At 43.1% G+C, this 15533-nt stretch overlaps 1 protein-coding gene across 1 annotated transcript in view; it reads left to right on the top strand.

The window, feature by feature from the left end:
• The first annotated feature begins 2340 nt into the window (after positions 1-2340).
• The window catches only part of LOC143924697 (interleukin-4 receptor subunit alpha-like), a 52212-nt gene continuing 39019 nt past the window's right edge, over positions 2341-15533 (top strand). The window contains exon 1 of the mRNA XM_077449114.1: positions 2341-2552. The gene's annotated coding sequence lies outside the window, so the exon portion shown is untranslated. The remainder of the gene's footprint in view (positions 2553-15533) is intronic.

Raw genomic sequence — 15533 nt, 5'->3', positions numbered from 1 at the left:
CTTTTTTTTTTTTCCATGGGAATTCCGTCTGTCCGTTTTTCATCCCTCTGTAGATAGATGAAAAGTAGATGGATGAAAAACAGTCGGCAATGTATTTCAATGCAGATCGTTTTTTCTTGAGAACAAATGTGCATTTTTGTTCTATTTAAAAAACAAAAGCAGGCGAAAAATCGGATGTAAACGGAATCCGTTTTTTCTTAGCAAATATGTGACTGAACAGATGACCCCTGGGTGAAAGGGGCCTTACTTTTACTTTCAATTATAACAAATAGAGATGTTAAATCTCCCTAACAGGGCAGCAGACAGCAATAAAGAATGACAGAGGTTTTAATCCCTCTCCACTCTATCCAAAACTAAAGAAAAAGTTTTGCTTATAGTGACACTTTAAGAATAAATGCTGCTAAGAGAGCCAGAATGGGGATCTGTCAATGTAAACAGATCCCCGTTCTGTCAGGGAAGTAGAGATCAGGAACAGCGATCTCCCTCTACTCCCTGTCAGTCCACTCCCCCCAAGTTAGAAACACCTCCCTAGGGAAAACTTAACCCCTTGTTTGCCCCCTACTGTTAACACCTTCCCTGTCAGTGACATTTATACAGTAATCAGTGGCTATTTTTAGCTATGATCTCTGTATAAATGTCACTGGTCCCAAATAAGTGTCCGATCTGTCTGCCGCAACGCCGCGTAAAAAAAAGCTTATCACCGTCATTACTAGTAAAAAAATAGTAATAATAATAAAAATGCCATAAATATATATAACTTTTGCACAAACCAATAGACATGTGCACCATCAATAAATTTGTTTTGTTTCGTTCCATTTCGTATTAGCCGTTAATTTGTGTTTCGTAATTCGTGTCCGAAATTCAATTTGGATTCATACGAAATACGAATGTTCGTTAGGTTCGTTAACTTTTCGTAACAAATACAAGCGTTCGTTATGATGAATTTATCATTATGAGGGTCTCCCACCATCCCTGTGCTGTGCTCATTATGAGGGGCTCCCGCCATCCCTGTGCTGTGCTCATTATGAGGGGCTCCCACCATCCCTGTGCTGTGCTCATTATGAGGGGCTCCCGCCATCCCTGTGCTGTGCTGACTTCCTGGGTTTTTAACTTCATCATAACGAATAATCGTAATTAACGATCATTCTTATTTTGTCCGATTCTGAATCTCCCATCGACTACCAGTACCAGTCTCCTACTCCCATATTAAAAAAGGTCATTTTCCCAACCCTCACTCAGCAGCAGAAGAAAACCTCTGATTGGTCAACAAAACAGCAGTCCCGTTTCCGTTGTAACAGAATTTGGATCCAAAATTCGTGAATGAAATTTCGAATTTCGTACAAAATTCTGAAAGCATAGCAATTCGTATTTCGGATCCTCCCGAATGTACGAATTTACAGAAATTTGTACGAATTTTTGATTCGTACGAAACTAAACGCAAACCAATCAATATACACTTATTGTTTTTTTTCTTTACCAAAAATATGTAGAAGAATCCATATTGGCCTAAACTGATGAAGAATTTTTTTTTACATTTTTTTTTGTATATTTATTATAGCAAAAAGTAAAAAATATGTTTTTTTTTTTTAATTTTCGGTCTTTATATTTATTATAGCAAAAAGTAAAAAATGCGTTTGTTTTTTTTTTAATTCTCTGTCTTTTTGTTTATAGCGTAAAAAATAAAAAACGCAGAGGTGATCTAATACCACCAAAAGAAAGCTCTATTTGTCGGGAAAATAAAGCCATCAATTTTGTTTGAGTACAACATCGCATGGCTGCGGAATTGTCAGTTAAAACTACACAGTGCCGTATTGCAAAAAATGGCCTGGTGGGGAAGGGGGTAAATCCTTCCAGGGCTGAAGTGGTTAAACCAGAGCTTAGTGTCACTTTAAGAGCGATTGTTGCTAGCGATTTTACCACCAAAGCCAAAGTGCTGCTAAATCTTGATCGCTAATCGACAGAGCAACAAAGTGCTTTAAAAATGTCACTTTTAGCTATTCTATGAAAAAATGGTGATTTTCTTTTACGACAATTCGTACGGATGGAAATCTAGTGTGTCATCAGCCAAAAGGTTAAAGCAAAAAAAAAAAAAAGGGGGTCTTTTTCTGCTGTCACTCTGACCCTGAAAGTTTGCTTTTACTCATACCTAATGTATGCGGATTTCATCATACTATCAATTCCTGGGAAATGTGTGCAGTAAAATGGGGAGGGGAAGGAGGGGGGGGGGGGGGGTCAAATATGCGAGAGACATGCAACAGCTTTCCAAGCTGGAGGAGAGCAGATTTGCATACTGTCCTGCCCACAGTATGTGTCAGTGCTGGGAAATTGTGTGATCACAAAGTACAGAAGGAAAAAAAAAAAAAAAAAAAAAAAAGAATTGAACACAGTAGGCTAGGCAATCCTGTCTGCGAGCTGAAGAGGAAATACGTGCGTGGTGTTGATAAGAGCTGTAAAAACACATTTTTCGGCCCATGGAGAGACAGAAAGAGCGAAGACCGCCTCACCTAACTCTTCAGATCTAGGTGACAGCTGCCAGATGGGTAGACCGATATGTAAGTTCGCCTAATGCCGCTTGAACTTTTTTTTTTTTCTTAAGAAATGTCATAGGCATAGTACTGGGAGTAACGACTGTGCTTTGTCAGTGGTTGTCACCGAGGACACCCACACTTGGACGCATCGGGGGGTTGATTTACTAAAACTGGAGAGCGCAAAATCTGGTGCGGCTGTGCATGGTAGCCAATCAGCTTCTAATTTCAATTAAACTTTGACAACAAAAGAAAGCAAAAAACTGAAAGCTGATTGGTTTCTTTGCAGAGCTACGCCAGATTTTGCACGTTCCAGTTTTAGTAATTCAATCACATTGTATGATCAGAAGGGTTCCGAAGCAATCAAGCACCTTGGTGGTCGTGTATGGGCAAAAATGGGCAAAAAATGTATGGGCAAAAATGAGTGTCAGCTATTCGACTGTAGATTGATATTGTAAAGCCCCCTACACACATCAGATTTTCTGCTGATTTTTTTCCTTCAGATTTACCAAAACAATATAATATGAGGTCAAACCTTAGGAGCAGGGGCAGACTGACCACTTGGCCACTCGGGCACTGCCCGAGGGCCCCGGGCCACTAGGGGGCACCATCAGGGTTGCCAGCCTCAGTAAAACCTGGGACAGTATGTAAAAATCTTTTTTTTTTTTACATCTGTCTCTGAAATGTCTCTTACTGACAACCTTTTGGTCTAAAAAATCCTGAGATTATAGCTGCCCCACCTCTCCAGTACCTTCTCAGCCAATAGAAACATGTCTGTGTATACTGTATGTACATGTATGTGTATACTGTGTGATAGTATATTGTGTGTGTGTATACTGTGTGGCTCCATAATCTCTGATTGCCTGAGGGCCCCATAATCTCCTATTTCCCAGGGGCTCCATGAGTTGTCAGTCCGCCCTGCTTAGGAGTTTAAATTTGAATGCAATCAGGCGGGCCCTTGCACTACATGGTTTTGGTAAATCTAAAGACAAAAAAACAGCAGAAAATCTTAAAGTGTGTATGGGGCTTTAGAAAGTTTTTTAATGATTGTCATTCGTTTATTACGACTAAACATGGATAAGAACATATGTCGCCAGCACACCATGGATCTATAATCAATAGCCCAAATGCTTATTGAGGTGGTTTATTAAAGTGATCTCATCAAAATAAGTGCAACGCTTCGAGGATACCTTCATCAGGTACGTGATGGTCTTGAAACATTGCACTTTATTGTGATGTGATCAATAAATGTTTGGATTATAGATTATGGATCCAAGGTGTGCTGGCGACATACTGTATGGGGATGATTTACTGAAGGCAAATCCACTGTGCACTACAAAGTGCACTTGGAAGTGCAGTTGCTGCAGATCTGAAATGAGGGGAAGCTCTGCTGATTTCTATCATCCAATCATGTACAAGCAAAAATTCAGTTTTTTTATTTTCCTTGCATGCCCCCCTCAGATCCTCAGTGACTGCATTTCCAAGTGCACTTTCACGTGCACTTGTAGCACTTTCATGTGCACTTTTATTAAGTAACTCCCTGTGTTCTTATTTATGTTGATAGCAGTTAAGCTGCTGGTGGTTGCACAGAATCTTCTTCCTCCAGTTCTTGCCCAGGGAGATGTGAGTTGGGAAAATATCTAGTCTTCTATGGGGGCACATTCCATGAAAAAAAAAGGTTGTTGAAGATGCACAAGGGCAAAACTCTCTTCTTTAAAACAAAAGAATAAGATTGCTGATTTATTGCAAAGATTTGATGAGCACTTGATGGGAAGTCTGTGAGCAGTAATGAACACATGGTCACAAGTGTTATCTCTTTAAACCACTGCACTGCCTGACTGTTATGAGAGTCTTAAAGGAGAAGAACAACCGAAGCTACTTCTGTCGATCACAGTTCATTCTGCACTCCTGTGACCCATTTTCAGCAGACAGCGGGCTGAAGTTCGCTGTCTAGTGACATCACAGAGCTGGTCCAGGTTTTGGCAAGATTGTGTCCATATGGTCAGGATCCACCCACATGCCTGGACCAGCACCTGACTCAGCCTCTCAGCAAGCTGATGAGAGCCTGAGCCGGACACTCCCATCCTCTCCACAGCCAAGTGCTTCAGGGAGTGTGGGGGGCAGAACAGAGAGATGGTGACTGACAGTCACCGGCTCGCTGCTCACGGAGCTCTCAGTGTTTGATCGTTCAGTTCTCAGTATTAAAAGTGCCAGGGGACAGATGCAGCATCGGACCAATGCTACATCTAGCTAGGTCCAGCTAGGTAAATATGATTCTTGAAAAAAAAAAATCCCATACTTCTCTTTTAAGCTTGGTACACAACGCGGGTTGAACAAAAAACAAACAAACGGTCAGCTCCAGTTGGAGCGCCTGCACTAACCACGCAAGGTTAGGTCAGTGATCTTCCCCGCTGAGCTGTTGTGTTCTGACAGGGGGCAGCCATCCTGCAAGAACACTCCGATCTGTGCTCTCTGCCATTGGCTGAGTCGGTCAGATGCTGGTTTTCTTTATGGTCTTTATGGACCTTGCTTTGTGCATTGGTGTGCAGTCATGTTGGAACAGGAAGGGGCCACCGCAAACTGTTCCCACAACGTTGGGAGCATGAAATTGTCCAAATGTGCTGATGCCTTAAGAGTTGCCTTTACTAGAACTAAGGAGACAAGCCCAACCCTTGAAAAACAACCTCACACCATAATCCCCCTTCTACCAAATTAATTGGACCAGTGCACGCAAGTTCCATACAGACGTGGATAAGCGAGTTTGGGGTAGAGGAACTTGACTGGCCTGCACAGAGTCCTAACCTCACAAATGCGCTTCTGGACAGCCTTCTCAGAAGAGTTTAAGCTGTTATAGCTGCAAAGGGTGGGCCAACTCAATATTGAACCCTACAGACTAAGATTGGGATGCCATTAAAGTTCATGTGTGTGTAAAGGCAGGTGTCTAATACTTTTGGTAATATAGTGTATATTTGCATTTTATACATAATTCTGATTAATTTATTTTGATGGTTTCTTCATTTGTATATTTTTTGGTTCACATGCTGATGATATTATTCCCTATACACCATTCAATTAAGATTGTATGAGATCTTTTCCCTAGATCTAGCAAGCACAGTGCAGAATGCTGGTGTCTTCTGCAGTGCTCAGAGAGAGTTGGGAGCAATGTAACTGATAGGAATGCATCACAGGCAGGATGTTATCAGCTGACAAAATTTCTGGGTAAATCAACAGAGTTTTTTTGCACTTATTGAACAGATATAACACAATGTTTTAATTTGTTTATTTAATTGTTCAAGAGGAAGCACATAAGAGAAGTTTATTGTTGGCTTTACGCACTTACCTACAGGGGAAATGTATGTAATCCCTAGCAATGCACTTCCCTTATTTTCACCATTTTGGTCTGTTAATCACTTCCTGTCCTTAGACCGTTTATAAACAGCCTCAGGGTGAAGTTTTTACACGGAGACCATAGTTAAAGGGTTACTAAACCCTCATTTTTGTTTTTTTTAAATAACAAACATGTCATACTTACCTCCTCTTCTGGGGCCCCTCAGTGGTGCTCCTGGCTCCTCCTCTTCTCAAGAGCTCCTGTAGGAGAAGCGCTCCCCTTTGGGACACCCATGTGGGCGTGCTGCCGCATCCTGCTGCTGCGTCTATTGACACAGACAGCAGCACTCGGCCACGCCCCCCCCGGCGCCCGCGTCATTGGATTTAGCTGACAGCAGCGGGAGCCAATGGCTGCGCTGCTATCAATCTATCAAATCAAAAATGAGGGGTCTGGGGGCTGCTGCATGACAGAAGGTTTTTCATCATAGGATGCATTAAGGTGAAAAAACACAAGTGTTTACAACCCCTTTAAAGCAGAGTTCCGCTTAAGAAAAAAAAATTAAAAGTCAGCAGCTACAAATACTGCAGCTGCTGACTTTTAATAATTGGACACTTACCTGTCCCAGGGTCCAGCGATGCAGGGGAGACGAGCAGGGCTTCAATCCTGCCCAAAGCCCTGCTCGTTTCACCCTCCGCTCGGAGGCACCGGCATTGTAACTGTGGGCGCCCGGCTGTGGCTTCACAGCCAGGTATCCACTGTGCATGCGCGAGTCCCGCCATGCGCCTTGACTAGCCGCGCAATTGCCTAGAGGGAGGGGGCAGAGCTGATCTCCTGACATCAGGATCCCAGGCGCTGAAGGAGGCAGATTACGAGGGACCCCCTAGCAACAGGAATTAAGAGGTGATTAAAAAATAAATAAAACATTTCTCCAAATTTTTTTTTTTTTTTTTTTATGCACATTAATGATTTTTTTTTTTTTTTTGGGTGGAACTCCACTTTAAGGCTACAACCATGAACCCGGTATAGCAGATGATTCTATACAATGTAAAAGTGATCCAAGCGGCTCTAGAACCACTGGATCACTTTTACAGGCAGTGGTAAGGCCCACCCACCGCCACCTTTTTACAGGGCTCTCCCATTCGATCAAGGAGCATGGTAAGGATGCAACCAGTGGCATCAGCTTTCTCAGACATAGTGAGAGGAACTTATGTTCTTTCCACCATGTGACGTCAGAAAAATTTAGTCACTTCTGCTTTTGGTTTGATGTAAACAAGCCATTACTGGCTTGGGAAAGCATCTAATCTGATCTAAGTTTGATCAGATGTTTTGGAGGCCCGAGGAGAGATCGGGGGTGTAAGAGACCCTAGGTCTCTCCAAAAAGAGGACCTGTCATGGCCCATGCCATCACATGTTGTTCATCCCTTGTGATAGCAATAAAGTTGATAAAAAATAAATACATAAAAGTACAATGTAAAAAAAAAGATTAAATAAAAATAAAAATAAATAAATAAATAAAAAGTAAGTGCCCTGTCCCCCCATGTTCACGCACAAATGGGAAGGAGCACGTAGGTTTCACGGGTGATCGCATCACACATGTGAAGTATTACCGCGAATCTCAGAGCAAAAGCAATAATTCCAGCATCAGACCCCCTGTGAAACACTAAACTGGTAACCTGTAAAGGCTTTTAAAGCATCACCTATGGAGAATATTACAGTAGGTACCAAGGGCATACGCAATTTTAAAGCATGGTATGTTAGGTATCTATTTTGTTGGCATAAAATCATCCTTTATTTTGTACCAAAAACTGAGTATTCTATTGTTTTTATTTTTAACCACTACAGATCCGCGCTATTGCCAAATGACGGCATCAGCGCGGACCTACATTTCCGGGACGACGTCTATTGACGTCGTCCCGGATACGAGCGGCCTGCGCGCCCCCTGAGGGGCGCGCGCGGCGCGCTCTGTGATCGGCGAGTCCGTGAGACTCGCCTGATCACCGATCCGTGCAAGGGGTCGATCCCGACCCCTTATCACGTGATCAGCTGTCAGCCAATGACAGCTGATCATGTGATAGAACGGAGCCGGTAATCGGCTATTATTCCTCCTCGCGCTGACAGCGCGAGGAGAGAAAAAAAAAGCCAATCACCGGCGGCCGTGATCGGGACATCAGTCCCGATCACGGCCAGCAATACAGCTGACCACCTGCCCCCTGCCAGTGCCCACCTGCCCACCGCCGTGCCATCCTGAATAAAAGTAAGTGCCCCCATCAGTGCCCATAGTGCCCACAGTGCCACCTACAGTGCCACCCACAATGCCACCCACAGTGCCATCCAGCAGTGCCACCAACAGTGCCACCCACAGTGCCCACAATCTGCCTCAAAGGTGCTGCGACCCAGTGCCGCCCATCAGTGCCCAGCAGTGCCGCCCATCAGTGCCCAGCAGTGCCGCCCATCAGTGCCCAGCAGTGCCACCTATCAGAGCCACCTATCAGTGCCACCTATCAGTGCCCATCAGTCCCATCTATCAGTGGTACCTATCAGTGCCCATCCGTGCCACCCATCCGTGCCACTTATCCGTGCCACCCATCCATGCCATCTTATCTGTGCCCATCTTTGCCCATCAGTGCCGCCTTATCTGTGCCCATCGGTGCCGCCTTATCTGTGCCTATTAGTGCCGCCTTAACTATGCCTATCAGTGCCCACCAGTGCAGCCTATCAGTGCCCACCAATGCAGCCCATCAGTGTCCACCAATGCAGCCCATCAGTGCCCACCAATGCAGCCATCAGTGCCGCCTAATCAGCGCACTTCAATGAAGGAGAAAAATGACCCGTTTGCAAAATTTTCTAACAAACTATTAAAACATGATTTTTTTTTTTGCATCTTTTTTTGTTTGTTTAGCAAAAAATAAAACTCCGAGCTGTAACTAAATACCACCAAAAGAAAGCTCTATTTGTGGGAAAAAAATGATAAAAATTTCATTTGGGTACAGTGTTGTATGCCCGCGCAATTGTCATTCAAAGTGCATCAGCGCTGAAAGCTGAAAATTGGTCTGGGACTGAGGGGGGTTTAAGTGCCCAGTAAGCAAGTGGTTAATTCATATTGCTTTTCAGGTATGTTATCAGTCCAGATATAGACACGAGTAATTGAACATAGATAATTAGTAATATCCAAGGTGTGGTGAGGCAAGCTAAAACTCATTAAAGTGTATTTTTTTCAGAAAATTTGCATTTGATAAACTGTTGTGCAACATAAAAAAATTGTAACAATAACCATTTTAGAGCTTTGGCCATACTTCTCCTTTAACCGCTTCAGCCCCGGAAGATTTTACCCCATTCCTGACCAGAGCACTTTTTACAATTTGCCACTGCGTCGCTTTAACTGGCAATTACACGGTCGTTCGATGCTATACCCAAATGGAATTTGCCTCCTTTTTTTTCCCACAAATAGAGCTTTCTTTTGATGGTATTTAATCACCTCTGCAGTTTTTATTTTTTGCGCTATAAACAAAAAAAAATGACAATTTTGAAAAAAAAAACAATATTTTTTACTTTTTGCTATAATAAATATCCCCAAAAGTTTTTTTAATAAACACATTTCTTCATCCGTTTAGGCCAATACATATTCTTATACATATTTTTGGTAAAAAAATAAAATTGCAATAAGCGTATATTGATTGGTTTGAAAGTTCTGCAAACTATGGGAAAGATTTATGGCACTTTTATGGCATTTTTAATTATATATACCGTATATATATATGTATATATATATATATATATATATATATATATATATATATATATATATATATATATATATATATATATATATATATCTTTTTTTTTTTTTTTTTTTACTAGTAATGGCAGTGATCTGTGATTTTTAGCAGTATTGCAACATTGCGATGGACAGATCGGAGACTTTTGACACTTTTTTGGGACCATTGGCATTTATACAGCGATAGCACTGATTACTGTGTAAGGAGGGGTTAACACTAAGGGGGAGGGGCGATCAAGGGGTTAAATGTGTGTTCCCTCAGCATATTCTAACTGTGTGGGGATGGGAGTGACTAGGAGGGGAGACATATTGTTTTTCCTACTTAGAAGGAAGAAACTATATGGCGCCTCTCCTCTGACAGCACAGGGATTTGTGTGTTTACACACACAAATCCCCATGCTGGCGCTCATGCACACGTTTGCGCGTGGTCGGTGGCGACCGTGCCTGCCGGCCACGCGCATCGGGTCCCACGCCGTGCCGGTGGCACGGTCGGCAAGTGGTTAAATATACTATTGGAGGCATGCTGTTGTATTGGTTTTACTAGTAAAAAAAAAAAAAAAAAACCTGTTGATCATGTCAGCAATTTAGAGCTATGACCTGTGCATATTTCCTTCCACAAGTTCTTATCAATTAGCCCCTATGCTGTTGAGGCACTGGGTGGGGATGACAACCCTCAGTCTACAAAAATGCTCCCAAAATAAGAAATTTAAAGAGAAGTGCAGGATATGAAAAAAACACATATAAACACCTAGGTGGGTGCAACATGGATCTGATGCCGCATCTATCCCCCACTGGCTCTACGACCGAGAACTGAGGGATCAGCTCACTGCCATCAGGGAATACCGTTCTTCAGTAAACAGAGAGCCAGTGACTGTCAGTCAGCAGCTCTCTGCTTTTCCCCTCCAGCACTCACTGGACTATGGGGGAGAGTGGGGTGGGAGCGGCTGGCTCAGGCTCTTAGCAGTGCACTACAAGGCTGAGCAAGTTGATGGTCAGGCATCTGGGTGGATCCCAACATTAAAGTCATGATCCTTCCAGAGCCTGGACTGGCTGAGTGATCATCTAACCACAGGTAGGGATGGCCGAACTGTTCGCCCGGCGGTCATTTCACGGCGAATTTTGCGCGTTCGCGATTCGCCCAATCGGCGAACTATTGCCTCTGTTCGCCCGGCGGACATATGTGTTTACAGTGTGAAAGAACTTTGACCCATGATGACACATCCATCATGGGGTACAGGACAGCCAATTGAGACATTTCAGCACGTGGACAATTGGACATTCCCCCTACCTTATAAATAGACTAGCGGCCATTTTACATTCTGTCTTATTTCAGTGTAGGGACAGGACGCTGTGTGCAGCAAGGAGAGACTGTAGTGACACAAATCGCTAGCTATTAGGTCCACAAAAGTCCTTTCAAGGACTGGTATGGTATAGGTGTAGTACAGTATATAGGGTTCAGTGCACTGCTGTGCTGGTGATTGCAGCAGCCTGTCTTTTGTCAGTGTAGGGAGGGACAGGACGCTGTGTGCAGCAGGGCCAGTCAGTTTATTCACTAGCTATTACTATTAGGTCCACAAAGGTCCTTTTAAGGACTGGTATAGGTGTACAGTATATAGGGTTGTACACGTATAATATAGTTTCTTCCAAATATAGAAAGAATATTATACTTGACTGCTGCCCTATTCTGCAGCAGTCCTTTATCAGTGTAGGGACTGAGGAACAGTCTGCAAATCACTAGCTACTAGGTGCACAAAGGTCCTTGTAAGAACTGGTATAGATGTACAATATATAGGGTTGTGGTGCACTGCTGCTGACTGCTGCTCTATTCTGCAGCCCTCCTTTATCAGTGTAGGGACTGAGGTACAGTCTGCAAATCACTAGCTACTAGGTCCACAAAGGTCCTTGTAAGGACTGGTATAGGTGTACAATATATAGGGTTGTGGTGCACTGCTGCTGACTGCTGCCCTATTCTAAAAATGTTTAGTTAAAGCATTAAACCCACCGGGTGAGCTAGTTATTTATCACAGGTATGCTGCCATGGAGGCACCAGGAAAATGGAAAATTGTATCATATTTACAGTAATTTTCCTTTCCTGGTGCCAATCCATGGCAGCACAGGCTCCCACCCTCGGTATTCTATAGTACAAAGAATGCTGGGAGAGGGGCTATGCCCTTTAATTTATGCTATTCTCTAGTCCTAAAATTGGAGTAGAGGCGGAGCTGTATCACAGGTATGCTGCCATGGATTGGCACCAGGAAAGGAAAATTACAGTAAGTATGATACCATTTTTCATTTTTTTTTTTTCATTTTGGAGAGAGCAAGGGAGGGTTATAACCCTTGCCAGATTTATTTTTACCATCTGTGTCCCATTGCAGAGATTTCCCTTTCCTTCCTGTCCCATAGCCAAACAGGAAGTTAGAAGAAATCCCTGCAAACTAGGGGAATTCCTTGGGGACCCCCAGGTCACCAGTACAAACTGGACAAACTAAAATTTCAGATTTTCTTTTTTAATGATAATGGTAAACAGGACAAATGGAGAGGGTGAATCTCTTTAACGGGGACATAGACAGCAAAAAAAAAAAATGACAGGGATTCTAATCCCTCTCCACTCTATCCAAAACGAAAAAAAAAGTTAAACTTTAATGAACACTTATAGCTGCAAAGGACTGTGCCCTGACTTCTTTTTTGTACTTCAGCACACATGCAGTTAATGGGCCACTCCCTTTACTGTAAAGAATGCAGAACAACTCTTCTGAAAAGGTTTGTTATATGATATCTATAGTCGATCCCAGTTATCACAAACAATCAAAATGGTCTCCAATAAACAGGCTGTGTATCTTGCTCTGCTTTCTAGGAGAGATGAAAGAAACGGTAACAGAAAAAATATACAGTATACCATACACCGATCAGCCATAACTTTATGACCACACACCTAATATTGAGTAGTTCCCACTTAAGCCCTGACTTGTCGAGACCTGCCCTCCTGTCCCTGTTCCTTCTCAGCTACTTTTAGTTACTGTACCTTCTACACTTGAAGAAAAAGAGACGTATGTAAATTAACAATCTGTCTTGCCAGTACTAGACCCTAGTAATGTGTTCACTTTATGGCCCCGTTCACACCTGGGCGTTTGCGATCACAGGCGGAAATGCCGTGATTCTGCCCGCGGTCCCAAAACACTCTGCAAAACTGACAAATCACATAATGCTTGTTCAGGTGGGAATCATTTTCAATGGCACCTAAATGTGGGTGCGATTCTGCCGTGATTGGCACACGATAGATCGTGCTGCAATCATGGCAAACTGCATCGTCACCCCAAAAGATCCTCCTGCTCCTTTTTGAGCGACAAGTTTTGCGCAATGCGATTTTCTGCAATTGCAACACAATTTACCACGCAACAATCAGGGCAGAATCACACCCATTTTTAGGTGCCATTGAAAATGAATGGCTTCCAAAAAAGCATGGTGTAATTTGTCAGTTTTGCAGAGCATTTTGGGATCATGGGCAGAATCGCAGCAATCCCGCCCTTGATCTCAAACGCCCAGGTGTGACCAGGGCCTACATGTGCCAGGTGCCTTAAAACAAAAAGTGTGCAAAGTCTTCAGTTTGTTTTCTTTAGCAGCCACAGCCTGTGTAGAAAAGCCTGTCTGCTGCCAGCACGCTGCAAGGAAGGACTCTTGTTCCCTGTGTATAAGTAGAGGCATCTTTGTAGCCAGGAATGTTCATATACTCTGCTGATTGAAGAGCTTTAGCTCTGACTCTCAGGAGTGTGTTGGACCTCTGCCCAGAGACCACTGCTTACACACAGAAAGCAAGGGTCCTGCATGCTGGCAGTAGATAGGCTTTTCTATTTAGGCAGTGGCTGCTTTAGTGATAAAAAAAAGTGCTGAAAGCCTTTCCACACATCCACATTGATACCCAAATCCACTGCCAAGCTACCTTAGATTCCTGTGTAAGTGGGCTGCACAGTGGTGTAGTGGTTAGCACTCTCACCTAGCAGTAAAAAAAAAAAAGGTCGCTGGTTTGAATCCCAACCACTACCTGCCTGGAGTTTGCATGTTCTCCCTATGCCTGCGTGGGTTTCCTCCAGGTACTCTGGTTTCCTCCCACACTCCAAAGACATGCTGGTAGGTTAATTGGTTTCTGTCCAAAATTGGCCCTAGTGTATGAATGTGGGTTGGGACCTCAAGGAGATGTGAGTGTGCAATGTATGTGTAAATTGATGGCGCTATATAGGTACCTTAAATTAATAATAATAGATGAGTATCTTAATGAGATGCAATGGATAGGGATAATTGTAGACACACACACTCACTCGGGATGGACTGGTCTCTTTATTCAATCTTACTAACTATGTAATTTTCCACTTACTGTGTATACTTCCCCATTCCCATTTGGCATCAAGGTGCACAGTAGGGAGATGGGGGGAGGGTCATATCTTCTCCTATACCATTGATGGTGAACCTTGGTACCCCAGATGTTTTGGAACTAATTTCCAATGATGCTCAACCACACTGCAGAGTGCATGAGCATCATGGGAAATGTAGTTCCAAAACATCACTGCCCTATACCCTACCGCCCAACTTTCTGAGATGGGAAAGAAAGACACCCTATAGCACAACGTTTGTAAGCAAAAAACAAGTTATGTGGCCCATGAAGAACTAATAAGCAAAAAATCATTGGCTAAACCCAAAAGAGCTTTGTTATTATTATGTTTCCTTTGCACAGGCTATTTAAAACAATAATGTGATAATACAAAAGGTTTGAGACAAAGATTTGGCAACTACACACTTGGCAACTACATGGAACTTAGGTATTGCATTTGTTGCAGAGGCCTACACATCTGTCCAAAATGAGGGACATCTGAGAAGGAAAGAGGGACAGAGGGTTTTGGTTCCAAAAGATGGACAGTCCCCCCAAATTTCTACAAGCTCTGGCAGTAAGGCGGGGCAGCAGAGAAGCATTGCCAAGTAATTCATACTCCTAAAGTGGTTGTAAAGGCACAAGTCATTCTACGCATGAAGGTAAAAAACCTTCTGTGTGCAGCAGCCCCCCCAGACCCCCCTAATACTTACCCGATGCCCATCTCGATCCAGCAATGTGCACAAGAGCCTTGCCTCTCTGGGGACTCTCACTCCTGATTGGCTTTTGGCAGCAGTGGGAGCCATTGCAAATGAAAGAAATTTCTTAAGGCCCGCAGGTCACAAGAGCTAGTGTCCCTGCATTTCCCTTCTATTACTTTTCTGGGGACAATCCAAAATTTGGAATTTTCTTTTACTTTCACTTTCAATGATAATGGTACACAGGACAAATAGCAAGGTCGAATCTCCCTAATGAGGGGACAGACAGCAATAAAATCTGACAGGGGGTTCAATCCCTCTTCATTCCATCCAAAACTACAAAAACAAATGTTGTATTTATTTATACTTTAAGTGATGATTTGTTTAAATCCCAAGTGACTTATGACTGTAATATAATCAAGCTGCATATACAGAAATATGTGTTATGCCACGTACACACGATCGGAATTCTCGTCGGAAAAAGTTCTGATGGTTTTTCCATCGGAATTCCGCTCAAACTGTCTTACCTACACACGGTCACACCAAATTCCGACCGCCAAGAACGCGGTAATGTACAAAATGTACGACGGGACTAGAAAAAGGGAGTTCAATACCTAGTAGCCAATAGCTTCCATCTCATAGGTGAATCTGAGCATGCGTGATTTTTTGCGCGTCGGAATTGCATACACACGATCGGAATTTCCGATAGAAAGTTTTTCCATTGGGAAAATTGAGATCATGCTATCAAATTTGGCCAGCTAAATTCCAATGGAGCATACACACGGTCGCATTTTCTGATGAAAAGCTCTCATCGGTCTTTTTCTGGCCAAAATTCTGATCGTGTGTA

Source organism: Lithobates pipiens, unplaced genomic scaffold, assembly GCF_037356315.1.
Source record: "Lithobates pipiens isolate NorthernLeopardFrog02 unplaced genomic scaffold, aLitPip1_a1.2 Scaffold_22, whole genome shotgun sequence".
Classification (NCBI taxonomy): Eukaryota; Metazoa; Chordata; class Amphibia; order Anura; family Ranidae; genus Lithobates; species Lithobates pipiens.
Note: the sequence above shows the minus strand (reverse complement) of the source record. Positions and strands in the feature narration are given on the sequence as shown.